Source organism: Pezoporus flaviventris, unplaced genomic scaffold (assembly GCF_033815535.1).
Source record: "Pezoporus flaviventris isolate CSIRO_AGI_PZ_B2104156 unplaced genomic scaffold, CSIRO_AGI_Pfla_v1 ptg000023l, whole genome shotgun sequence".
Classification (NCBI taxonomy): domain Eukaryota; kingdom Metazoa; phylum Chordata; class Aves; order Psittaciformes; family Psittacidae; genus Pezoporus; species Pezoporus flaviventris.
Genome location: NW_026892571.1, coordinates 4,423,384 through 4,449,057, shown reverse-complemented (window position 1 = coordinate 4,449,057; position 25,674 = coordinate 4,423,384). Strand labels below are relative to the sequence as shown.

The 25,674-nt window shown below is 45.4% G+C and overlaps 1 long non-coding RNA gene across 7 annotated transcripts; it reads left to right on the top strand.

Annotated features, from left to right (window-relative positions):
* The first annotated feature begins 1,252 nt into the window (after positions 1-1,252).
* On the top strand, positions 1,253-25,373 carry LOC133271277 (uncharacterized). Of its 7 annotated transcripts, XR_009744051.1 has the most exons (8): positions 1,253-1,793; positions 16,281-16,335; positions 16,684-16,874; positions 18,006-18,086; positions 18,300-18,399; positions 19,569-19,702; positions 24,559-24,706; positions 25,163-25,373. It is a non-coding gene; the product is annotated as an uncharacterized LOC133271277 (long non-coding RNA). The 7 variants fall into 7 exon arrangements; XR_009744055.1 differs by lacking the exon at positions 18,006-18,086; XR_009744050.1 differs by having other exon boundaries at positions 18,300-19,702.
* Positions 25,374-25,674: the final 301 nt, after the last annotated feature.

The following is a 25,674-nucleotide window of genomic DNA, read 5'->3' as shown; positions in this document are numbered from 1 at the left end:
TGCTTCAGATGATGTGCATCCCTGCCCCAGGGCCAGGATACAGGACTCTTGGTGCTGGGAGAATGTTTGTCACCTAAATTGCAGATCATTCACTCTTTTCTTGGAAGATGCTTTAAAAAGAATACAAAGAAATACATTAGGATACTGCTGGATTTTAATTTAAAAATCCAGTAATTGGATTATCATGTTCTGCATTCAGAATTTGTGTGTCAAATTTTCAGTGTCCTTTATATCATAGAATTACTTGACGAAGGTGGCCTGTCTTTTCCTGGTTAATGTACTGTCTACACATCCCTGCCTGTTTCTCAGGTGTGTTTGTTGCTGATGGAGCAAATGGCCATGTCTCCAGTGGGTTGTGACCAAGCAGTGAACCATGAAGACACGATCCCAAGATGAGGCACTTGCTGTTTCTGAGGATGAACTGAAACCTAAGTAAGTGCCTCCGTGCTTAGCCCTATGTGAGGGCTAGACCTGCACCCTCCCAACAAATCATCCTTCAGTTTCCTGTATGCCAACAGGTTCCTGTTGCTAGAAAATTTGCAATAGTTTTGTGTATTCCAGTTGCTGTTAAAATGCTTTGAGTTTTGTCCACTAAATTGGGCACAAGGATCCTGCTGAACTAAGAGCAAGGGCAGCGTCTGCTCGGAGCAGCAATACTGGCTGCTAATGAAACTTCAGAGAGAAAAGGAAAGTGATAGCCCCGTTCATTGCCAGGCCATTTCCAAAGGCTCTGCAATCCTCTCTGCTCCCCACACGCTTCACTCTGCCGGGGTTTTCCCAGACCCACTGTATGTTCACTGTGGGTGAACTGATTCATCCTCTCCATTGCTGAGCCACCTAAACGTTTCCAAAGGAAGGCAAGAAACCAGGTCAGCAGAGTGAAAGTAACCAAGGGAAAAAACACATATTTTTGTACTGGGAGAAAAGTCAGAAAAAAAATGAATTAAAAAAGAAAACATCCACAGAGTGGATTTGAAAACCTCCGAGAGCTGCAGGGTGTTCGGTGCCTGACATCCCAACGGCTCGATGGCAAAAGCAAAGCTAGTGGTACAGGCTCTGAAAATCCCACTTCTGAGCTATTCTGGGTTTACTCAAAGAGCTGCTAAAATACAGCTGTGCTCTAATTCCATCTGTCCATTGAGCTATGTGGGAGCAGTGTCCCATGAGACAGAAGCTAAGGTGTCATGGAAGAGGTGTCCAAATATTCTCTCATAGAAAGCAGGGCTGTGGCCTCCCTCACCAGCCTGAATGGAGGCCGTCACTCCAGCCCTGCATTCCTAGGCTGGTCTGCAGGACTCTCTGGGGAGTATCTGGGGGTTTGCATAGACCAACCTGACCAGCAGAAACCTCTTGAACTGATGAGAGTTTCCTTTCTGTTGCATCATGTTAGCTCAGAGCTTTGACCCTTCCCCTGTTCCTTTCCAGGTTTTGTTTTTCAGGGTAGCTGTCCACAGGGTTGGTGATGTGTGGCTCACAGTGGTTCCTGATCAAAAAATGTGGACATTCAAGCCAAAAGAGTTTCAGACTGAACTCCACAAGCGTTTATTGGCTCCTTTAGGACTGTGCTACAGCCTGCAGCGAATACCCACGAGCACTGCTGATCCTGCCACCAGCATCCTGTCCAGCTGGGGTGATCGCAGCCATGGCAAACAAACTGCACGCAGATTCCTTTCACTCTCATTTTTGCAGCTCAGGCTAACTGGGAATGTAAAACCACACTGACCAAGGGAGAGCGGGGAAATTGCCAGTGAATGCAGAAAGAAGAAAAGGAAGGAAAATGTGGAAAGCAGGAGGTAAGAAAATGAACATTGTTTATTTCATAGAATCATAAAATGGTTTAGGTTGGGAGGAACCTTAAAGCTCATCCAGCTCCAGCCCCTGCCATGGGCAGGGACACCTTCTACTGGAGCAGCTTGCTCCAAGCCCCTGTGTCCAACCTGGCCTTGAACACTGCCAGGGATGGGGCAGCCACAGCTTCTCTGGGCACCCTGTGCCAGCGCCTCAGCACCCTCACAGGGAAGAGCTTCTGCCTAAGAGCTCATCTCAGTCTCCCCTCTGGCAGGTTAAAGCCATTTAATACTCAGCATATTGATTTGGGTCAGGCCTTGCAAAGTGGTCAAATGTCTTATGGAAGTAGTAGAGAGGAAGACCTCAGATCAGTCCTTCAGTCTCTAGGTGGGGATTACCTGAAGTAATTGTTTGGCAGAGACACCAGGTGGGTGCTAAAGTTAAATCTCACCTGCCAGTGCCATTTTGAGGGGTTGTTTCAACCTGTTGTAGGTATTGTGCCAAAGAGGAAATGGAAATTCATGGCTAGGTTCAGATGAGGAAGGAAACTACAAACATCCAAAATGCCTTTCCCCCAAATTGTAAGAGTGTTCAGACCCAAAGGCTGGTTTTGACTCTATGGAGGTAAACTTAGTCCTCTAGAGGGCATGGTTACACTGATTATATATTTAATAATTAACTAGTATTACCTTGGCTATGTGTTCACTTTCACTGGTGTAAATCAGGAGTCAATGAACTAACACAGGTGGAGTTGCCTTGTCTTTAAGCCTTGTTTTAAGGTTTTCCACATAAGCTCTCTTCTTGAGGAAGCTGGTACGGTATGGGCCAGAAGGTTTGGTTTTGCTCGTTGAGGAAGCTTTCCAAGAGGTAGCTGTTAGTTCTTTCCTTTGTACCAAAATCCAGTGTGAAAATCAGGGGATCAATTTTTCCCATGTATTTATGTTCCTGTTTTGGTTAATCCCAGCATCTCTTGGCAGCAGCCTGGCCTGGACCATCTGAATAGTAGCACAATATGGGGTTAGTGTTCATCCTTGCATGGCAGCAGTTGTTTGTGTTTGGGCAATCTGGTGGCTGAACTTACTCAGACAGATTTCAAAATTAAGAACCTTGTGCAGGTGCAAATATGGTCACCATGTGCCTTACTTCCTGCCTTTCCCTGGTGTGCAAACAGAGCAGAGGTTTGAATCCGGGGCCTCGTCATGCAAAGGAAGACGCTTCACTTGCTGATCCAAAAATCCACCTCCTCCACAGAGGCAGCGGGAGCTGTGCAAAGCCCTTTTAATCTGGAAGCCACATCTTTGTAGAGCTTACACAAGGTTCACTTGTCTGTAATGCAAACACCTGCGTTTTATTCACTTTTACAATATTTAAATCCCCTTATAAAATAAACGGCTACTTGCTGGAACGTTACCCGGGCTGTATGTCCAAGGTCTGATGAATTTCAAAGCTATTTTCTAAGATGCATTGGAGAAGGAGAAGGACTGGAAAGAGCCGTCAGCTAGTGTTACAAATAAAGAAGTATCAGTCTAATTTTTGTGGCTTCCTGCAGCTTCTGAGTACATTCCACACAAATAACATGTTAAGATTTCCTGCTCGGGTCATTCGTAGTGCCAAACCAACACCTAGGAACTGAGAAGTGCTCTAATTTGTTATCATCACTGAACTGTGCTGCACAGTGTATCCCTTTCCTTCTCTTGTTCAGTTACACTTGGAAGTCGTCCTCAGCCATCGCATCCTCCTTGTCCTTGACCATGATGATTATGGCCTTATATTCATTCCATTTGATCACAAGAAAATAAGTAATCCATGTTGCCTTTTTTGAGTTCTTCCTCACGGCTGAAGAAGTGATGTTGTTGGTTGGTTTAAAAGATATCTGCTGTGGGTGAACCAGGTTCCTTAGGTTCGGTCTATGTTTCTGATTTTCACATGGAGCTTCCAAGGGCTGAGCTACCCTTCCCTTGAACTGACCTTGCTCACCAACCTTAGGCAAAGCCAGTATGATCTGCTGCCTCACACAACTTCATCACTAGTGGGTTTGCAGGAAGAACACAGTCCAAAAGAGAGTCTAACCCCAGAAATTTGGTGCTGACCTGTTGGTCCAGCCTTGCTCTGAAAATGGTTTAAGGTGTTCTGGAGTGATACCGTAGCTTAGTTTCTATAAAGATTAGAATTTACTAGATGTACCCAGTGAAACTTTGATTCTCCGTAATAGGATAAAAGCCAGGCAAAGCTGCCCTTCAAAACTATGCTATTATCAGCATTAAAACTAACACTAGAAACTCGTTCTGCAAAGCAAACTCTGAAGCTGCAGTTACATGGCCAGAGGTACTCAGATTAGCTCACTTAGAACTGCTCCAGATACCTCAGTGTTATGCTGCAGTCTGCGGTGTAGACATCCCTTGACACCCCTGTGGGCTGGACGAACTTGCATAACTGTTTGCAGCATACATGAAAATGCAGCAAGAAGGCCATTAGAGAGGAAAGAGGGGGTTGGAACAGGGTTGTGTTGGCTTCAGCGCCGGACATGCCGTCTCAGATCATCGTTACTGCAACCATTTCATTCTAATTCATCCATGTCAACCCGTTTTAGGACTTTTCAGCATTTCACTCTTGCCATCATGCTGAAGAAGGCTTTGGCCATGCTTCATTATGCTTGGCTGGTGTCGCCGAAGGAGTGAGTGACACCGTTATCCAAGTCTGTCTCTCCACCACAGTGCAGACAGCCAAGCACTGTTGGCCCCAGTGGATATTGCTCAGCAGATCTTTGTCAGGCTTGTACAAACAAGATACGTTACCATTGACCTACCAGCTAAAAGTTCATGCCTCTGACTCCAGGATACTTCTTGTCTTGGTGTCATTTGTTCATTGAAATAAGTAGTTATTGTAAGATTATCACATTAACAGGGATTTTGTTTGCTTGTTTTAAGAAGAATGGCATTTTTCTTTCTATCGGATGCTGGGTAGGTGGTTTATTCTTTTGCTTTCTATTCCAGTGTGGGTTTGGGTTCATGAAAATGAGAGAATCTAAGCCTCGAACAGAGCCAACTGCTTTACAAACCTCCCTAAGTCATTGCCAATTTAATTCATTGCTGGCCAATGGAGCTCAGGCTTCTTTTAAGTGAAAGGTGCCAATCATGCAGGGTTATACAGTGGTTTTGAAGAAAGCCAACTCACCTGTTTGCTGGAGACTTAAGCCACCAAATACATTTTCGTTTGTGTCTAGAAATGAACCAAACCCAGAGTTCAGATCTGGCTGTCACATTCTGATTCTGATGGACTCTATGGCTTCTTTACTTAGAGCCATAGAACTGTGAGGAGATCAAAGAGTAACTTGAGATTAGACCTCTGAGGCACCACAGAACACCCACTTCATGGTTCAGAGCCACCACAGAGCATGGCCTATCAGACTTCTCACTCTCTAGACAAACTCATTTTCTTCTGATCTACTTCTGATGGCTTCAGGGCTTTTACTTTCCATTTCCTCAGTTCCCAGATCCATCCTAGATCAGTTCAGGCACTGCACATCAAAACTGGTGGTGATCCATCTTGTTTTCACACCACTTCCTTTACATGTAGAGCAGCGTGCGTTTTGCGTCTGATATCTGAAATGGCTCCTTCTCTTCATGTTTCGTGCCTGAGTCCAGGGGAGCTGGCTGTGCTGGGACTGCAAGGAGGAAGGTTAAATTTCATCAAGCCTTTTTTAAAAGAGAATTTAAGAACTAGCATTTGCTATAGGGCACGGGTAAACAGACCCGTGCATGTCATTTACACCCTCTGCATCTCAGGTTCAGATCTAAGAATGAACAAAACTTCATCTTTCCAAGACAGAGGCACTACATACTGTCCAGTCTAGTGCATTAAATCATTTCACAGGACATTTTGAGGATCAGGTCACCTTTCTAGAAACACCATAAGGGTGTGGGCTCCAAGCCTCTCTGTCCAGTCTGGCCTTGAACATGGCTGGGGATGGGGCAGCCACAGCTTCTCCGGGCACCCTGTTCCAGGCCTGCAGTCTAAACATTCTGTGATCCATCAGCAAGTGGTGGCAAGCAGACACCCAGCGCAGCCTTGAGAGGTGGTAACCATCCTGTGAAGAATGAATTTCCAAAGTGAAGTGTGACTTCACCAAGTGGAAGGATGCACATGGAGGTTCCCTGGGAAGGGAGCTCAGGTGTGTGGCTATAGGTCTGTGGCACTGTAGCACTTCCGAGTTGAAACTCTTTTTACTATGAAATTATTATTACTGTGTTTTCACATTTCCTTTCAAGTTCCTAATTACTAACAGCCAAACCAAACTGCTAGGAAGCCCTGGGTGTCTCTGTCCATCCACAGCCTAGCAGCACTGCCAAGCGATACTCCGTTACGCTACTTAGGGCAAACTATTTTCTATCCCTTCAATGTATTTCTAGTTTTATATGTTCCTTTTGAACCTGATTTTTCCTTCTTTCTTCCTCGGTGACTTTACCTCTGTGGAGCCCTTTGCCATCACAGATCAAGGGCTAATTTTTTTCAGGTCTGTTTGTGGGAACTAACGTAAATAAGTGGGTATTCCCATAAATCATGTATCTTCAGAGGTCAGTGGAAGGACATACATTTCCATTGCCTCTGGAGAGATTTTTAGCCTTAGCTTCTTGATAAATCAGTTACCTTTCCTTTTGCTGACGAAAGCTAGAATAACACTGTTTGCCAACTCATTGCACGCACATTTTGCATGGGACACTGGGAATGTGGCTGCTTTAACCACATTCCTTAGGGAGTCCATCCTGCACACCTTGACTTGCCCACATTCCCACTGACTTCAGTGGCAGCTTGAGCTGTGAAAGGTAAGCAACCTCAAACACCAGCATGAAGGAAGGTAGCAGACATGGAGTGCACTCTGCAGCAGCAGGAGAGTTGGGTCATGGGATAGGTCCAGTTCCTCAGTGCTTCCAGAGGCAAATGTGTGCCCAGTTCTCTTCAGCCCTAACACATGGGCTCCACTCCCTGCTCAACCTCTCCTACTTAGAAATACATCTGACTTTCAGGAGAGGAGAAACTTACTTTCACATGAAATGGAAAGGACCTGAGTGCAGAGTAAGGACAGAGAGTGTGAAGCAAGGCATGCTGCCTCCAAAAGGAGTAAAAAAAATACAGATGTAGCAACAGGTGTTCAGGATATGTCTTTCCCACCTTACATCTCTGTCCAAGCTAATCCACATTTGAGGACACAAAATACTGTAAGCATTCCTCCTTCTCCCAATACAACTGCATTCATTCTTCCATCCCACAGCTTTCAGCACCAGGCATATTCCATCCACACAGAGCATAACTTGCATACCTCCTCAACCACAAACACACATCCTACTCATAGTCTTCCATGCTTGCAAGTGCAGAGCAAGTGGAGAATATTATATTGCACTTAGATATTGGCTGTTGCTCCGAAGTATGTGTGTTAAGCAGGAGATCCTCTTTATCTCTGCATGTCTTCTCAGTCACAGGAGTCCAGACTGTACTGAATTGCTTCCTCCTCGTCAAAAATAATCGAAGAAATCAAGGGAGAAACTGTGATTAGACACTTGTTTCAGTCACATAAAACTGAGTGTCACCTTCAGGAGGAAGGAATCTGTCTGATCACATATAGGTCTAGCCTACAGATGGCTGTACTCACTGAATTATGACTTCTTCTGAGACAAAAAGCAGGTGGCAGTGTTTGCTTTAGACCATCTGATATGTTTGGGCTCCTAATCCTGATCAGCTGTAAAATGCTGAACAATTCAAATGTCTAACAGTAAGTCTTGACTATGATTTGGGGTTTTGCTCCCTTCCTGGCAGACAGACATGCAGGTGTGTATTGCAGCATAAATATCCTTTGTGGTCACAAGATACTGCAAAATAGTTACCAAAAGGACATGCCAGGTAAGGAATTGCAGCCTCCAAAGTGTTGAGAGAGGTAGAAGGCTCTCTAGGACCTTTGCTTTCTTGCCATGGTACTAAAGTCTTCCAGGAGGCTGTGAGATGGCTAATGCCTCTTCTCATGCCGTACTTCCACACTGCAATGGCAGTATTGCCTCTGACCTTCACAGTGCCCAAGCCTCTTCTTGCTTACTTGCTTCTGGCTTCACACCAGTAGGATTTTGCAGCATTTATGGCTACAGTATATCCCAGAAAAGCCATTTGGGGGCCCAGGCCCATGGGAATGCTGGCTGCCAGTTGTGTGAGTTTGCTTGTTTAAAGGGACACGGTGTTTGCTGTCAGCCACTTCCAGTTCCTACCTCATCAAGCAAATGAGGATACATTTGTACTTGGCTGGATGGGATAGTGAAGAAAGGGATTTTTCTATTCTGAGTCACTTTTCTGCAATTCTGTATGATCTAACAGAAGCCCCTTAACACAAGGATGGGAGAGTTCTTCTGCTGTCCCACTCCTCCATCACACACTCTTCTCCAAGAGACTTATCCACAGCTCTCACTTCAATCTTCACTGGGTCTGAAGGGGTACAAAGGAGGAAAAAGGATTAACTTAGCGTGTGTGGAAATCCTGCTCTGGAGTTTGCCCCTGCTGCCAGATGTTGAAGGGGCTGGCAGTGGCAGGAGGCCTGCAAGTTTTGGACTTGAGCAGATGTTTAATTCCTATTGACTGATATTTTGTGGGCAGCTCTGAAGCAGCTCACACGTCGTCCAAACCTCCTCGCCCATTCCCTTGGCATCCAGCTCTGCTGCTGAGGGGTCTAAAGCCGGGCTGGAAATGTGCAGCCAGAGAGCCTCACCATTAATTTTACCATTTCACCCTGCAGATCTGACCTCTTTAAGAGTGATTTGATGTTTCTTTAAGCAACACCCCGTCTCTATGAAGGAATGCCAACAGAGGAGAAGTTTCAAGCTTGCTATTTTTATTTAAGCTGTTGGAACAGTATGGACATAATGTAAGTAACTGGACCAGCCAACAGGGTGTCTGTCAGTCAGTGACTCACTCTTCAGATCAGACAGATGCAATCCCATATAAACAGGTTCAGCCCAAAAGTCATGATAATAAATAATTTATTTTCATCCATTTCAAAACACCAGATACAGTAAAGGGAGTGTTTTCCTTGGAAGCAGGCATTACTGGTCGGCTGTATTTGCTTCTCGCCCCAGCAATAACATGTTCTGAATGAGTGGAGGGAGACTCCGACCACCATTCTGCCAGAGCCTGCTTGATTCTTGGTTGAAGGCTGCCGAGTCTTAGGAAATGACTGAAAGAAATGAATGCTCTGTTTGGAGGTACATGGCATCGTCAGGTTTGCACTCCAGCACTTGGAGCGCTAGAGGGATCGAGGCAGCCTGGTGGGCATCTGGAGACAGCTGACTTTTAAGGTGTGTTTTTCTCATCATTGTGGGCTTGCTGAGTCATGCACAGCAAGTGGAAAATGTCCCAGGATGTTTGAAGATGGTTTTAGGTCACGTGAACTACCAGGTAAAACTGGGAAAAGAAATATGTGGCAAAACATTTGGATGAGATGTAGAAACATGGAAGCTTGACAGGGAGTACTCTTATGGACGCTGTTCTTCATATGGACACTGTACTTCATCAGGAGGCCTCTGTTGGATCCAGATGCCACTCTTCTTGCAAAGATGAGGAAGATTAACCAGGGGTCACCCTAAAATACTGTTGCTACAAAAACTATCCCATTGCCTGCAGTTTGTAAGCTTGGTTTGAGATCTTTTCTGTGCTATCAGAGGATACCTAGTGGTACCTAAATAGATCACACAGTGATATCAAAGAAGACCTCTTGTTGCTTTGGCCACATCCATGGCACAAGCCCTCTCTTCACCAGGACCCTGCTCTCTAACCTAGCATGGAAGGTGCAAGCTATGGAGCTCAGGGCTTGGGACTGCCTGGAGGATTGTCTCAGGAAGAAAGTCCTTGGGCAAAGATGAGACTCTTGCCCCTGGTCATCTCATACAGCAGGTCTGTGTGGGATGGGAGCAGTGGAATACTCAAGGTGGGGAGGACAGCAGCTAGCTCCCGGGAGCTGGTGGTCTCACTCAGACATTGCAATATCTTGTTCATAGTCTCACTGCCTGCGCACTAAGGAAAATCCAATATAGGAGCAACAATATATGCACGATAACGCAGATAAGGTTTGCAAATATTTCAACCGCTCTGTGTAAGTTGGTTTTGGAACAGAATCCATCAAGAAGCTGGATATTATCTTGTTAGAAGAAAAGAAGAAGAAAGCATGCAGTGTCATAAGCAGCATATTCCAAGCGAGGTGGTCTTCCAGTCTTCTTACCCATGCTCCTAACCTGGAGGACAACAATATGAACTATCATGCAACTCGCCAGCCAAGAGCTCTGTATAGTGTGGCCACTTAGGAAAACTTGCAAATGGCTACATATTTTTAATATGCTCTAGCTGTGCATGTATTGTATTTACCTGATCAAGGAGAAAATACCAGCTACTTTTCTCACCCAGCTCCCAGGATAACTTGGCAGATGTCTGCTGCATCTCTGGGTGGACATGCACACAGCCCTGTTGACATATTTGCATTTACAAATTGAGACATTACTCTGTCCTCATTTGCAGATCAGATGCAGTAAGTTTACTGGTAAGAAGTGAAAAGCTTTTCGTAGCTGCAGACTCTGCAAACTCAGCGTGGGCTCTGCAAGTCAAAGCTTCTCATGCATTTATTAGTAATAGCAATAAAGGTCCATGGGGTTGATAAGCATAGAGATGACTTGTCTTCCCCATATAGCCTACAATTATTTGTGAAAGTAACTTTATAGAGCTGATGGCTAAGAGGGAGTGCTTTTTAACAGTCATCACTCCCTTGGGTACAACTACACTTCCAACACCTGCAATGGCCAGTGAGCACCTCTGCCAACTAAAACACCTCTCTTCAGAAGAATAACTAATACTTTAGAATAACTATTAGAATAACTAATGCTTCTTTGAAAAGCAGAGGATTAGGTTCGTATGTCCTAGAATAAAGCCCCCAAATCGGTTTTGTCTAAGACTTTTGAAAGAGGTGGAAGGGAAGAGAGTGCGGAGCAGGTCCTTTACCGACAGGACAGGAGGGCACTTGCAGATTGGGGCACTGAAAAATAAATAGCAAAGCAGGTACAATCACTGACAGATGCTCTTACAAACCAGGCTCTCAGGCTGGAGGCTCCAAGCTATCAAATACTTTGTCAGTCTCAGCAAGCTGGTAAATAAAGAAGAGGTTCTTGCACGTAAATCTTTGGAGCTGATTCTCACAAAGAGTGCTTTCAGCCCGAGCTCCTACTTCAATACTCCACAGCTGGGGGAGAGCACAGTGAGTCTTATTTACGCATCCAGCAGCAGTTTATGACAGGCACCATCTCATCTCAGGGGTCTGACATATACATGCACCGCTGTCCAATTCGTAAATTCTTGCATCTCAAAGTTTAATAAGCTCTTCATTTGATTTCTTAATGTTTTTCACAGAAAGTGAACGTTTTTCCTGGCAGAGCAGGGACTCTGAGCTCTTTTATCTGCACCCCATAAAGGGCTGGGATGTCTCTTTGAGCTTGGCCAATAATTTGAAAGTAATCCAGATTTTGTTTTTCCTGCAGGTTTAATGAAAAGTGAATGTTTTAAGTGGAGGAGTAAGACGTACATTGAGTTTGGAAGTATGACCACAGCAGCAGCAGAGCTGTGGAAAAATTCAAGGAGTTACTAAAATCTTTAAAACTCAATTGTTTAGAAATGAAGCACATGGCTTAAAAATGACTATTGGCACAGATGGGTGAGGTGCCATTCTCATCATGTACTTCATTAAACCTCTGCCATATGTCCAGTCTTAACTGTCCAGTAGTGTACCCAGGAGCATCCCCTGTTGAATGACCATCTTCACTGTTGCTCATCAGCACTTGTCAGTGACTTGGTGCTTGATTCTAAATTACTGGAAGCAGAGGTGAACTTCTGCCATAAACATTGTTTGGGATAGGTCAGAGTGCTTGGAAAAGGAGGCTGCTGAAGGAGATGATCTTTCTCTCCCATGATACTGCAAGCATCCTAAACTAAGCAGCTTTGACTTTCTTAAGGCTGAGCTGCTTCTCTCACGCTGGAGGAACAGAAGAACATCTGGTCTTAGCTACTGTTTTTCAACTGGATCATCTTGTGCCTCGCTAAAATGAATGAGAAACACATGCAAGCTGTATTTTCAAAAAGTTGTATTTCATTGATGCAACTAAAGTAGTGATTTTCACATGCAATTAGATACACAGATGTAGACAAGCAACAATTTACACACACACTACATCTCCAACGAGGCCCTGTGTACATTCCCATATGCTTTACACATGCGAAATACGCACATGGTGAGGAGGCATGGGAAAGTATTTACATGTGCAATTGTATCTTCCCACAGCAATGCCTGGGAATTAGAAAGGACTAAGTTAGACAATATTTTGGATGTAAAATCTGATGACACTTTCAATTCTGTTCTGCAGCCCCCACTATAAATAATTCTAATTATTACTTATGACCTGCTGCAACGGCACTTCCCCAGGAGCTTTGCAGATAGTACTGGGACTAAGAGCTCAAATAACCCCCTTGGTTTTGGAGTAGACATCAGTATCCAAAGCCCTTTAGAAACGGACTGAACACAGACATCCCCAAGACACTGATGAAGAGTGAAAAAAATGACGAACAACATTGTACAGCCAACCCAAAACGTACAGGAGATGCAAGTAAAGATCATAAAAAAGAAAAGCTTTTTTAATTATTTGTTTATTTTTCAACAGTATCACATCTTGAGTCCTTTTGGAAGAACTGAGGGAATGTACTGAAAAAGTAGAAACCAAGCAGAGGGAGACTTTACAGACCCATAGAATCCCAGACTGGTTTGTATTGGAAGGGACCTTAAAGCTCACCCAGTCCCAAGCCCCTGCCACAGGCAGGGACACCTTCCACTAGGGCAGCTTGCTCCAAGTTCTATCCAACCTGGCCTTTGGGAGAAGGTGAGTGTCCATGGCCATGTCTTAGCCCTTACCAGTGCTTGCTCTCCTGCAAGGCCCTTCCTAGGCTCTGTGTAGGCTCCCTCAATCTCAGGTCTCCAGGTGATAGGACATGAACATCAACTTTTTCTTCCTTCAACATGTGTGAAGGCAGGGTGTGGTGGGGATGAAGTTTTTGTAGTGGTTGCTAATGTGATAATAGGAGCCATTGATGGAAAAATGAAACATACTCCTAAGAAAATGGTTTTTGTCTTCTTATTATTCTATACAGATGATTGACTCTTTCAAACCCAGATTGGTCTGTGGGATGATCTAGGGTGGATCTGTAAGAACCACTGAAATAATCCAAACCCTAATGACATTAAAAGATGTGTTGGTTTGGGTTGTTTTTCAGCATATGCTGCCAAGTGACCTTGGAGCTGCCGTGGAGCCAGCACCATGAACTTGCTCATTGTACTGTAAGTCTTCAGTATTGAGTGGGCTGGGTTGTGGCACACTGTGATGAGACCATGCGGTGTCCTGACCTGTGTAGAGATCTGCAGCAACTGTGACCTTCCAGTGGCTGTTAAAATGAGCATTTAGGATGCAGAAGCATGCACGGTGTCAGCCATGTAGGGAGATAGCAGTAAGGACCGCTGCGGGCAAGACTATGGTCAGTAATAAGAGCTAATGGTAATCTTCTCAAAGCTGGGAGAAGGAATGGGATGGCCTGAAGAGGGCCCTTGGACAGGAGCTGACAAAAAAACATAGGAGAGGTTGGGGATGGGTGAGAGCAGGCTTCTGTGCGAGAGGAATGGGAACAAGTGGGGGTTGAGGACAGTGGCACCTGGGTTTGGAGGGTAGAGGGTCCATGAGTCACGCCCGCCTGAGTTTCCAGCTGCTGAGTGCTTAGATGTGCTAGTCCTTACACCAGGAATTACCTGCTCAAACCATGGCTGAGAGCTTGCAACAGGCTTTGCTTGTTTTTCTAAACAGATCATTCATGTGACCCCTTCAGTCCTTGTTTCTGTTAACAGGCCAAACAACTTCTAAGTGCCAACATACTGAAGAAGTGGAAAAGTTAAGTTTATAGAAGGGAAAAGGGAAGGAAAAGAAAAACAAAACCCAAGTTATTCCCACAATGTTTGCATTCCCATGTTTTAACCACAGTATTCCCAGCACGCGGATTTTTATGATGCATCTGAAAACTAACCACAATGCAAAAGAATAAGGAAAGCAAAGCAGGGATGGAGACATGGAGAGGGAAGCTGGGCAGTGAGGAGGAGGGAATAGCAGCAGTGCCAGGCTTTGCTGCCTGCCTCACACCCCCATCTCCTGCAGTTCCAGCCAGGACCTCCCTCTGCAGGTGACCCAGGAAGCAGCAAGTATTAAGGTTGGGGAGAGCTGTAAAATTAAGTTATTTAAGGGGGGTTAGTTCCCTATTAGCAGGTTGAAATAGCAGGGCATGACCAAAGACAGGACGAAAGCTGGGGTGGTTCAGCCTGGAGGCGAAAAGGCTCGCGGAAGACCTTAGAGCAGCTCCCAGTGCCTAAAGGGGCTACAAGAAACCTGGAGAGGGGCTTTGGACAAGGGCCTGCAGGGACAGGCCAAGGGGAATGGCTTTAACCTGCCAGAGGGGAGACTGAGATGAGCTCTTAGGCAGAAGCTCTTCCCTGTGAGGGTGCTGAGGCGCTGGCACAGGGTGCCCAGAGAAGCTGTGGCTGCCCCATCCCTGGCAGTGTTCAAGGCCAGGTTGGACACAGGGGCTTGGAGCAAGCTGCTCTAGTGGAAGGTGTCCCTGCCCGCGGCAGGGGTTGGAACTGGGTGAGCTTTAAGGTCCCTTCCAGCACAAACCAGGCTGGGATTCTATGATAAGTACCAGATACCTGCAGAAGACCTCAAGCCGGTTCTGCTGCTCACAGGCTGAACTCCTGGATGGCCTCAGGTAAACTCAGAAAGGTGTCTGCACTAACACTGAACTGTACTGGTCTGCCCGGGAGCTCCTCGTCTGACCCCGTGTAGTGCTGAACAGTAGCCAAGTGCAATGAAGTGTTTTCTAAGCAACTCTTATTTGTATTGAGGAGTTGAGACTCTCTGGGAAAATTTCCCAAATTAAATGGAAAACTAATTCCTTTAAGCCACCTGAGCATGACTGACATGACTACTGGTGAGGTGGCTGCCTGGAGCCACCACAGCCTGTCCTCTCTGCTCCGTGGGGCAGCTCAGCAGCAGTGCTTTATGAAATGACTGGGGTTATTGTGTGGCTCTCAAACGTCTGCTTGAGCCGTGGACCAGGGGGAGACTCTCAGCTGGCTGGAAACAGCATCATTTTCTCAAACCCAGTCAGGAGGTAGCAAAGTGCATCAGCTGTGAGTCAGGGCCGCTGTGTCCTGTGCAATTCTTCTGTGGCTTTTTGTATTACATTACTTTGGTTGTCATCTGGGGATTCTGATGCCTGTCCCTCATGGGTTTGGATCTAACAGCATGCTTTGCTGCAGAGAGCGGAGTACCAACGCAAGCACTCTGCACCATGGTCTAAAACAGCATCAGTATGATTTTTGTTACATTGCTGTCAGCCTGGCTTCTGTAAAGATTACAGACCTGCTGGCTTAACACACTGCATGTCCCCAGTGCAGGGGACAGCCATTGCTGAAAAGGCAGTCAGAACTATCATTCCAATTACAGGGAAGAGAACAGAGCCTTAGATTTTCAAGAAAGCAATGCTCCTACAGCTGGGGCTAGGTCATATGTTGCTGGGCATTGAATTAATGTAAGCAGGCTTTCAGAAGAGCATCCTGAACTTCCCAGATTTGCATTTTTCTGGTATAACCTGAGGGAATTGCACAGGTCCACCCTCTCCACCAGCATCACCATGTCTCCTAGCACTGAGACTGCAGTGCATCTGTTGGACAGCTGGATGTCAGGTGGCCTGCTGAAAGCCAGAAGGGACTTTGAGTGTATTTATGTATGTCGTGTGCCCAAGAGCCTGGCTTACATTTTTGCAGGGTAGATTGTCAGTGTATGCACACATTGAGTAGTACAGTATAGGCATCTCGAGTATTAGAGCCCCCAGGTCTGTGTGCTAGACAGCAGACTTGCAGTTTGCGCTCGTGTTTCCATCCCAGGCTAGCTGCACACATGCTTTGGGAGCATGCATCCCGATTCCCTCTGGGATTCCCTGTTAAAAAATACACCAGCTCTAACCATGTTTCACATCATGTGATGCTGCCAAGCACCAGGGCTCTGCAGGTTCCTGTTCAGGTGAGGTGAGTCCTGCCTCTGTTGTTGCTCCTGCTGGGGAGAAGTGTTTGAAGGTACTCAGTGTGATAGCCAGTACCAGCATGTGTATCCCTGCAGCCTGTTTCCCACCACAGCCTCCTCTCCAGACACAGTGATAGTCGTAGTCACTGAGCTAACAAAACATTGGCCCCAACAGTGCCCCAGGAGCCACTTCCCTGGGCAGTGAGTCCGTCCTGTGCAATGGAGCTCCTTTGCTCTCCAAGGGTTTTGTCAACACCTCAGTATTATTAAAATGTTGGTTTTAAAGTCAATTTCCTTTTCTTTTCTTTGTAGTTTATAGAGTGTTTCTGAAGACCTTCTCCCAGGCTAAAATGAGGATCAGTTCCAGGTTTGCAATCATATCAACAGTAGGATAGTGATTTATTTCTGAGGTGCCTGTGTAATTACCCATACCCCACACACACCTCCCATTCACACTGCGTTTCCTTGTAGCTAATGAGTCTTCCCTGAGAGGAAGAGTTGGTTCACTAAACTCCCATGCCTCTAAAATGAGCCCAGCCTCTATATAACAGTGTCCCAGAAGCTGTTAGGTCTTACTGTAAATGGGAATGGCTCATCTTTCTTAAACTGAACATTGCTGCCATGTTTTGCCAGCAGTATCATGTCAGCGTTCCCTCTTTTTCCCGCTGTTCCTGGTTTTGATCAAGGTGTTTATGGATTTGTTTTGCCGTTATAGGTTCTGTCATCTATACCAGCATACTGTCTGCATGAGGCAGTGTTTGGCGAGTGGTGCGGAGCTTACAGCCCCAAAAAGCCACTCCTGAAGGTTTGGTTATCTGCAGCCAACATGCGCTGATACTGGGAAACGTTTGGAGCAGAGGTTACGTTTTGAAATTATGAAGTGCTGGCTTTGGTACCAAGTTTAAGGTAAGTATCTTTGCCACGCAAGTATGGGATGAGCTTTTTCAACCTCAGACCACCTTTGGATATCTTTGTAGGATCACATTTTAGCATGAGCTACGTGAATATGGGTGCATCTATACATTACAGAGAGGTGATGCACAGCAGTACTTACCAGGGTTCCTGGAGGAGGTGGGAGGAACCCTTGGGTAGCCCATTAGAGCCACCAACTCACCAGTCCCATTTGTAGCTCATAGCCCAGCGCAGGGTTGGAAGTCAAAGCTGGCAAGTGGCTGGTGGCAGCAGTGCCCTGGGTCCAGCCGGTGGCCTGCCTGCATGCAGAGCAGCTCAGGGCAGCCTTTGAACTCTGTCTGAAGTGAGCTGTGCATTGGCCCCCAACCTAAATGAGAGCAGCCTGGAGACTGTTCTGAATTACCAGACAGCTGTAGCCCCAGAGGCAGCACACATCTGGTCAGGCTCACATCGGGGGAGCGGTGCTGGAGGTATTACTTTGGCTCTGTCTCACAGCTGGACTTCCCTTTACTGGGGTGATCTTCTCATGGCTGCTGATGCCAGGATTGGGCTATCAGAGCTGGAAAGTCATTTCCATCTTTTCTGGAAATAGTAATCCTGATGTAAAGTGTTGTCAGCCTCCAGGCCTGCAGTCAGCCCTCTGACCAACATGCCTTAGATAGGATCACCCTTCTCTCCCCAGCACCAGCAGCTCTCTTTTGGGTTCCTTGCCAAGGACCTGCCCCAACACTGGCTATTTTTCTGCCCAGGGTGTGAATCAAAACCAGCAAAACCACGTTCAGCTGAGCTCCAGGAGCAGCCTGAGTTGAGGCACCCTCTGCTGATGTCCATGGTGTTGTCCATCCTTTTTGCTGGATTTCTGGTGGAGGTCACCCAAACTAAGATCCCTTCGCAACCTTGCTTCCTCCCCTGCAGGGCTGTGAGGAAGGATCTTCTTTATGTTTAAGCTATCTAGACCCTAGGTACTATTCTACATCTGCTACTGGCTTTCCAGTTTAAAAGGTTTTAAGGTTTTTACATTTTGGAAATGAGTTTCTGAGAAAGCAACCAGGGGAAAACAAACAACAAACACACCACCAGTGCGAAGAGTCACAGCGCTGATAATGTCACTTCTTCCTGAAACAGGGCAGGAACAAAGCACACAGCAGCTCTGGAATGGAATGAATTCTGGTGTGGATACAAACCACTTAATTCACTTACCTGCAGGTAACTTAGCTACTCCTGAGGATGAAAACCTTTCTAAGGATACTTCCCGTCACACTATTTAGGTGGAGAAGGAAGAGCATGGGCCAGTCTGACTGGCAAAGGGCAGCCCATATGCTCACTGTCCCAGTGAGCCATGAAGCCCTTAGCTGGCACAGCTCAGTTTCCCCCTGAGAATTAAGCAATAACCAGTCTTGATGCTGGTTTTCTGCTCAGGAGGAAAGTTCATCTTTCCAATTCAGTGCTCCTGAGTATTCTGAAGCTCTCCAACTGGCAGGAAAATCACATGGAAGAAATGGACAGAATCAGGTTTGCTGTGTATTCAGATCAATCGATACTATTTTGGATATATAAACTAATGTATTTCCTTTTGTAAGCATAATTCTGAGCATCAGGTATGAGTTTTGGAGGTTAAATGTTTGGGATCTGGGAAAAAAAATGTCCCTACTGTTGCAGTGCTGACAATGTGACAGCCAGGCTACCCTCCCACATCAGCTCCAGATGTGCTCTAGAGATGCCGCTGTGAAAGCCTCCTGTCCCTAAACCAGGGCATTTCCAATGAAAGAAGTGTTCAGTTTTTACCTTCTCAGCTTCATCAAGTGGGAAACAGGATTGTTCACAGAAAGGCTGAGTTGCTGCCCACTACGCTCCACTCTGTCGTGGATTTTGAAAGATAAGAGAATATTAATTATAACAACCTTTATAGACGTATTTGCAAGATCACTTCAAAAATACTATACAAATTAAGTGTTTGCAGAGACAATATATTGTAAATGAACAGCAATAATGAGGAAGTGGCAGCACTGACAGAAGATACTGAAAATTTCAGAGTTTTGGGTGAGAATTTTTGACAAATCACATGAAAGCTTTTATTCTGCCACTCCAGGGGTGCCTTGGAAGTTGGGAGCTAGATGTTGCCATTTATAGAATCATAGAATCCCAGACTGGTTTGTGTTGGAAAGGACCTTAAAGCTCATCCAGTTCCAACCCTGCCATGGTCAGGGACACCTTCCACTAGAGCAGCTTGCTCCAAGCCCTGTCCAACCTGGCCTTGATGGCACTTCCTTGATGCCACTTCCAGGGATGGAGCAGCTACTAGTTCTTGGGTCAACCTGTTCCAGTTCCTCTCCAAAGCACTACATTCATCTCCCAGTTCTCTTCACCCATCTCCCAGTTTGTTTGGTTTGGGTTTGGGTGTTTTTTCCCTAGAATTGAGGCTTTTAGTTGAAAAAGGAACAGTTTCAGGAACTCAGTTTCCTCAGAAGATTGAGGCATTGTATTCTATCCATAACCCTTATTGCAGATGTTGATGTGAAACATCCACTGGGTTGCACCTGGGTTGCACATGGGACAAGGCAGTAAAGCACATGGCCCTGCAGGACACCCTTGGTGGAAGAGGGCTCATTTTGCCATGCCCATTTTGTATTGGCCGCCTTCCTGATGTGAACTTAACAATCTCTGCTGTTTATTTGACTGCATGTTTAGGGTTGAATGGAGCTCCCAGGAAATCTCCTACAATTGAGCTGACTTCAGCAGACCTGCCCAAGAGAGCAGAACTGGGCTGTTTGCATCTGCTGTGTGATGTTCTTGGAGTCCCCCAGATGAGAGGTGCTATGGAGGTATGGAAAAACTGGATTTCTTTTCAAGTGCTGGGGTGCCCGGGAGGGGGAGGAGGGCTGTGCATGGCTATGTCGGCCTGGGGAGTACAAAGTGGCTTCCCATATGGTCAGTTTTTAGGATTTCTCCTGTTTCAGATCTGCATAAATGGCCCACTCAAGGAGGCCCAACTATTGAAAACAGCTGACAACGAAAAAGGGGGAGGTGAACGCCAAGCAAGCAGCAAGTAAACTATGTAACTGAGCTGACAGATGGCAAATTAATGTTGTCAAATAGAAAGAAGTACATAAAGCTAAGGAGCACTATGACCAGATTGCTTTCTTGCACATGAAGTCTTTAATCATATGGATATCCTTGCTATTTTTACTCTAATGAGATTGGGAAAGAAAAATAAGACAGAGACATCAAATTAAAGATGAATTTGCTTTGAATCCACAAGAAATTGAAGCCCTTGCAGAAACAAGGAGAATTATTTGCCAGGCAAAATTAGTGTCACAGATGAACTTGTTTGTGCTTCTGAATTTTGACATGTTTATTTTATTGGTAATATTGCTGTAGCAAAAGAGAGTAATAGCCAGTGTAGGTAAGCACTCAAAGGAAGTCGAGCGAAAACTGATGTTCATGATGCTTTTCACCCTTAGGCAAGAGCAAAAAAACCCACCTAAACCCTTCCATCTACTCATTGGTTAAAGGAAACAACAAAGAAAGAACAAAGCAACATTTCTATTGTAAGATACAAATGGGACAAGTGGGACATAAAATAACTGTTTGCTCATTGTGAGTTTTATACTGAGTATATGAATTTACTTTTTTCCATGTATTTCTTTAGTGGTAAGTGTGAGGATGTCTTTTAATCAGCAGCCTAATGTGGGCTCTGACAACTGTTAAGGTATTCACACCTCTGATTAAAGGGAGAATCGGCCTGTATCTGAGCAAGGAGCTTGGTAAACAAATACATCAATCATGGGAAAATATCCCCCAGTATGTGTGTGGTCAGAGCAAGCCAGCCAAGGCAGTTAAAAGGAAGCAATTTTCCACAGTGCTTGGAGGTAGGTAATATAAAATAATCCATAATTAAGTTTAATCGTGGCTTATCAGACCTTTCTAGGACTGTGAGCATTGTGGTTAATGTTTCACATATTACATTTGCTATAAGCTTTCTCTGATGCCATTTCATTGATGCTAGAAGCCCATTTTGTTTGGAAGTGGCAGATGTAACAGCTCAGGAGGCCCGATTCATAGCTGATTGGGCTCAAAATAGCTGCAGCAAGCTCTGATAGTATATGGACTAGATCCTCAGCTAATAAAAATGGGTTTGCTCAATGGAGCCAGAAGAGCAATCCAAGTTACAGGTAGGAGCCTGGTGTAGCTCTTGTGCTGTTGCTGTATAATGGCCAGATCCCAAAACCTAAGTCTTCCTATTGACTTAAGCTAGAAGCTGCTACAAGCCCCTTGAGAGGACCGTAGTTCTTTTAATACAAGGGGAAGGTAGTGCCTGCTGCTTGTAAAGAGGCACTTACCCTTCTTTTATCCTGCATCAGGCAAGGAACAGCTTCTTAGGGTTGGACCTGGATGATAAAAGGTAGGCTTTCAACTCAAGATTATATATGGTAAAAATGTCATTGATAGCCAAGGCTGTGTGCTGCAATTAAGAAGCCTGCAGCTGGTGGCTTTACAAAATGGATTTACTTTAGCAGAGTGTAAAGACATCTCATTGCTACAAAGGGCCTTCCCATCACTACATTTGTTCTAAGTTTTACAGGAAGCAGACAGTCTGTTGTTTCAGGCTGTCCCATAGTAGGCAAGTTGTCCTTTCATGAAATCAGTGCCAGGTAAATACAGAAGCATGAGAGGGAAATGGTGTTCAGCCTCTGTGGTTTCCACCTGATCCAACTGCAAGTGCTCACCAGTTAAACCAGGGGATGACATTCGAAGCCAGTGGGCAACTCCAGAAGCTCTGGGCACAAGGTGCCGTAAATGAGATACCTGCTGAGAGTTGGACTTGATGATCTTAAAGGTCTTTCCCACCCTAGTTGATCCTGTGATTCTAGGAGGAGACAGCAGTGATGGTGAGAAGAGAAGCTTGTCACTGAGCACCAGCACCAGCATTAGCAGCTTTGCACACTTCACTAAGCAGTGACAAAGACTTTTTTTCTAGAGGGAACACCACCAAACTTTCCCATTCTAATAGATACTTCTTGCAGTGTGCAGCCAGCAGCAGCAACAGGTCTCAAGCAAACCTTAACCTATCCATCCCTTTGAAAAGTGTATACCAGAAACATTAACATAGGGGAGCTGATGTGGGAGGATCTGGTAAACCATCCTAACCCAATCGCTACCACCAGTACTGATGCTGGGAGAAAGCTGGTTTACTTCACTGTTGCACCAGTAATGTGTAACATCTCAACCAGTAACATCAGGCTCTCAAAGGCTTTTAGTAAATCAGTGCCTTCAAGAATGATAAATTAAGGCCGTTCAGGTTTAACAGATCTATATACAGAAATATGTTCAGTCCCATAAGCCATGCTAATGGGCTAAATGCTGAAATCTTAGTCTGACCCTAACAAGGGTCATCTTAGTGACCTGTGACCACTGGGACTTCATAGGAATGTGGCTTCATTTTCCCCAAAATGTCAGACTTCTTGTGTGCCTCTTAAAGAGGATATTTCAATATGAGTAATCCCAGGGCTGGGCGTGCAGTTTAGAACTGCTGCTATATATTACAAGTATATAACGTTAACTTCAGTGTAATGCCACAGATCTTTTTTCTTAGTGTCTCAGCATTTAACTAAAGCCAAGCAAATTTTTGCAGGCAGAGAGTTTTGTTTCCCATTTCAGAAAGAAATCCAGTTTGGAGCGAAGTGGGAACTCTTCATTAATCAAAACATGCCATTGTAATACGGGCAAAATAAATGCTCTTATGTACTGAGATGGCATTTACAGAATTCAATTTATAATCTTGAAAATGAAAAAACACCATCCTGAAAACCAGAATTCAATGAAATGCAAAATATCTGATCTGAATTTTGATAAACTTGGAGAAAATGTTCTGGGGAGGGGACACAGTTTGAAACATCGCTGGCTGCTCTGGCAGTTCTTTGGTGGACTGAAAAATGGGTTATTCACAGGCCTCCCCTTTCTAACTAGCTGAGAGAATATCTGTTGACTGTTTTTCAAACCTACCCTCATGGCTTTATGTTTAAATGCTGTTTCCCAGTTTTTGTGTCCAGGCCATCATATTTTCCAGGTCCCTTTGAATTCAGACACATCTGGACTTAGGCAAACCTCCTTCATTTATTTTCGCTCTGGACTTGCTGAGCCATGCCAGGGTTTTTTGTGAGCGTGTGTGTGATTTCAGGCTCCAAGTCTGCAAGTGCCGAGCGTCCTCAGCATCCGCCCAAGGCTTGTGACTCCCCGTGGCACTTGGGGATCGACTCTTGATGCTGTATCACTGAGTTTCCCCACAAAAATCTTGCCCTCAGCCTGCAGGCAGAGGCAGGCAAGCGGAGAGAGCCGGACCCCAGGTCAGGCCAGCTCCCTCATTAGGTGCAGTTAATGCAAGCGCTTCATTTTAAGCATGTCCTGGTGCAGATCTGATTTTAGGCATGTGCTTAAGGACTTTGGTGAATCAAGGCTTGAGGCTTCTCAGGACAGGGCTGTTCTCCCAGCAGTGCTGGGCACTAGCACAGTGGGAAATCGGTTTTTGTCCAGGTTGATCATGATCCAAGTCACAATAAGAGCTTGCAAGCAGCAGAAAAACCAGTGCAGTCCCTCAGCTGTCCCCAAGGTGCATTAGTTTGTGAGTCCAGAGGGCTGTAGGTAGTAATCCTATTTATCACAAATGACAAGGCCTTGGAGAAGGACTCAGAGGGAGGTGTCAGCCGCCCTCACTTGCACTTGACCCTGGTATGGGATGGACCTGTGCCCACCTGGCAGAGCGGCTTCTGCCTCCATGCTAGTCCATGGCTTTGGGCTCAGAGCTATGCATATAAAAACAACAGCTAATAAATAAAGTGTTTGCTATTTCTTTGGCAAAAAGAGGAAAAGCTACAAAGAAAACACCTACAATAGGTTTTTTTTTCACATGGTTGGATGGGAGCTGAAGGTCTATCACAAAGACGCTTCTTTGGCTTTGATTTGACAGTAGATTTCAGTCGGTCCAATGGAATTTTAATGCTATGGCCAAATATAACATCCAATAATGAAAAACTTCAATGGTAAACATTAACACAAACATGCATCGAGTATATTAAGCATCTTTTAGAATGCAGCAGGCCAAATCTGGAAATTGGGAACAGGTCCCTGAGCTGGCACATTATAAAAGCAGGCTTCAGTTTGCCATCTCCAGGACCTGTCGATGGATTACAGTGCATATCTGAGTTAGGCTCCATTATGTGTTTAGGTTAAACTCTGTGTAGCATTGATTCAGTTATTTATTTTGGAAACAAGGGGCCAGTGTTCCAACACGGGTGCCTAAATGGGATGTCCGTGTAGCCCAAATCTGCACTGAAGGGGGGACTAAGTGCTTATTTTGTAAGTCTGGCTACTGAGGCCAGCAGCTGAGCCCAAGCCTTGCAAAGCCAGCGTTGAAAACACAACCAGCTCTTTCAAAACTTGGGGCCTGCAGCATGTGGGTTTTTCAACAGTGCAGAATCCCCTGCACTCCCACAGGGTGCAGGGGTGAGGACCACAGGCAGCGAGTCCCAGCCCCAGAACTATAGACATTGCCTCTGACCTATAGACTGACCGGATCACCCACTTGTTTAAGTGTGCCACACCAAAACAAGCCCAAAACCTGCCACATCTCAAGGTCTGTTCCAGCTGAAGTGGATTAATTTCTTTCTCTTTGACTGCCTAGACTTTAAAAGGTTGCTACCACGCACCAGTGGCTACAAAGCATTAGTTACGGGCTTGGCTGTCCTGTTTTGGGGGACACTGCATGGCTTTTGGGAGTCTGATGTTGGCAAAACGCACTGGATTGAGGAGTGATGCTTCTGCTCTTCCCAGTAAGTAAACCATAAAAAATACAATAAACGTGCTCTGTGGAACAGTCTCTGCCATTACAGTAATTTCTTAGCTATAGAACCCATTCATGCGTGAACCCCCATAGCATGCAAAGGCACATACTGTCGCCTGAGCATTATATCCTTCTGCAGGCAACTGGGCTATATCCCAAATGCCAGCTTCCAGCGGGGTTGTTTTCCCCACTTTGATTTATAATTACTGATCACATGGGAGGATGGAGAGGAAAGGCTCAAGCTCTTTTTTTTTTTTTGTTCCTTGTTTAATAATTTAATTTGCATTCTGATCTTCAAATCCCAATAGCATCATGTGAAGTAGAGAAACTCGGCAGGGGAGGGGGGAGGAGGGATAGAGGAGAGAGCCAGGGCTTTCTATTTCCATATGGTGAGCCTCTCCTCCTCGCGATCACAGCTTGTCATCTGTCTTCTTTTAAACTTCAGATCCCCTGTAAAAATCTTCCCAGCAAAGAATGGGCCATAAATGTGTCAGAAAGTCAGTCCAAGTGAAGAGATTACCATGGGTAATCGCAAAGCATGATTTCATTAGAGGATTTCTTTACACATGGGCATGGACATAAGAGTAACCCGAGCCACGGGAACCGTGTGTTTCTGAAGTAGGGCACAGTGGCAGGAGTGTTATTAATATTCTGGGGAGGTAAGTCTGTATATATGATATTCTCTTATACTCTTCTTTCATTTACTTGGCAGGCAAAATGATACATGCTTTTCTTGAAGTCTAGTTGTGGTCATGTTAAATGGTCAGATTAAATGACCACCTTGATTTACCTCGTTTTAAATAGATAATCACAGAATCATAGAGTCCTAGAATGGGACCTCAAAGCTCATCCAGTTCCATCCCCCTGCACAAGCAGGGACACATTCCACTAGAGCAGGCTGCTCCAAGCCTGTCCAACCTGGCCTTGAACACTGCCAGGGATGGGATATTGATGGGT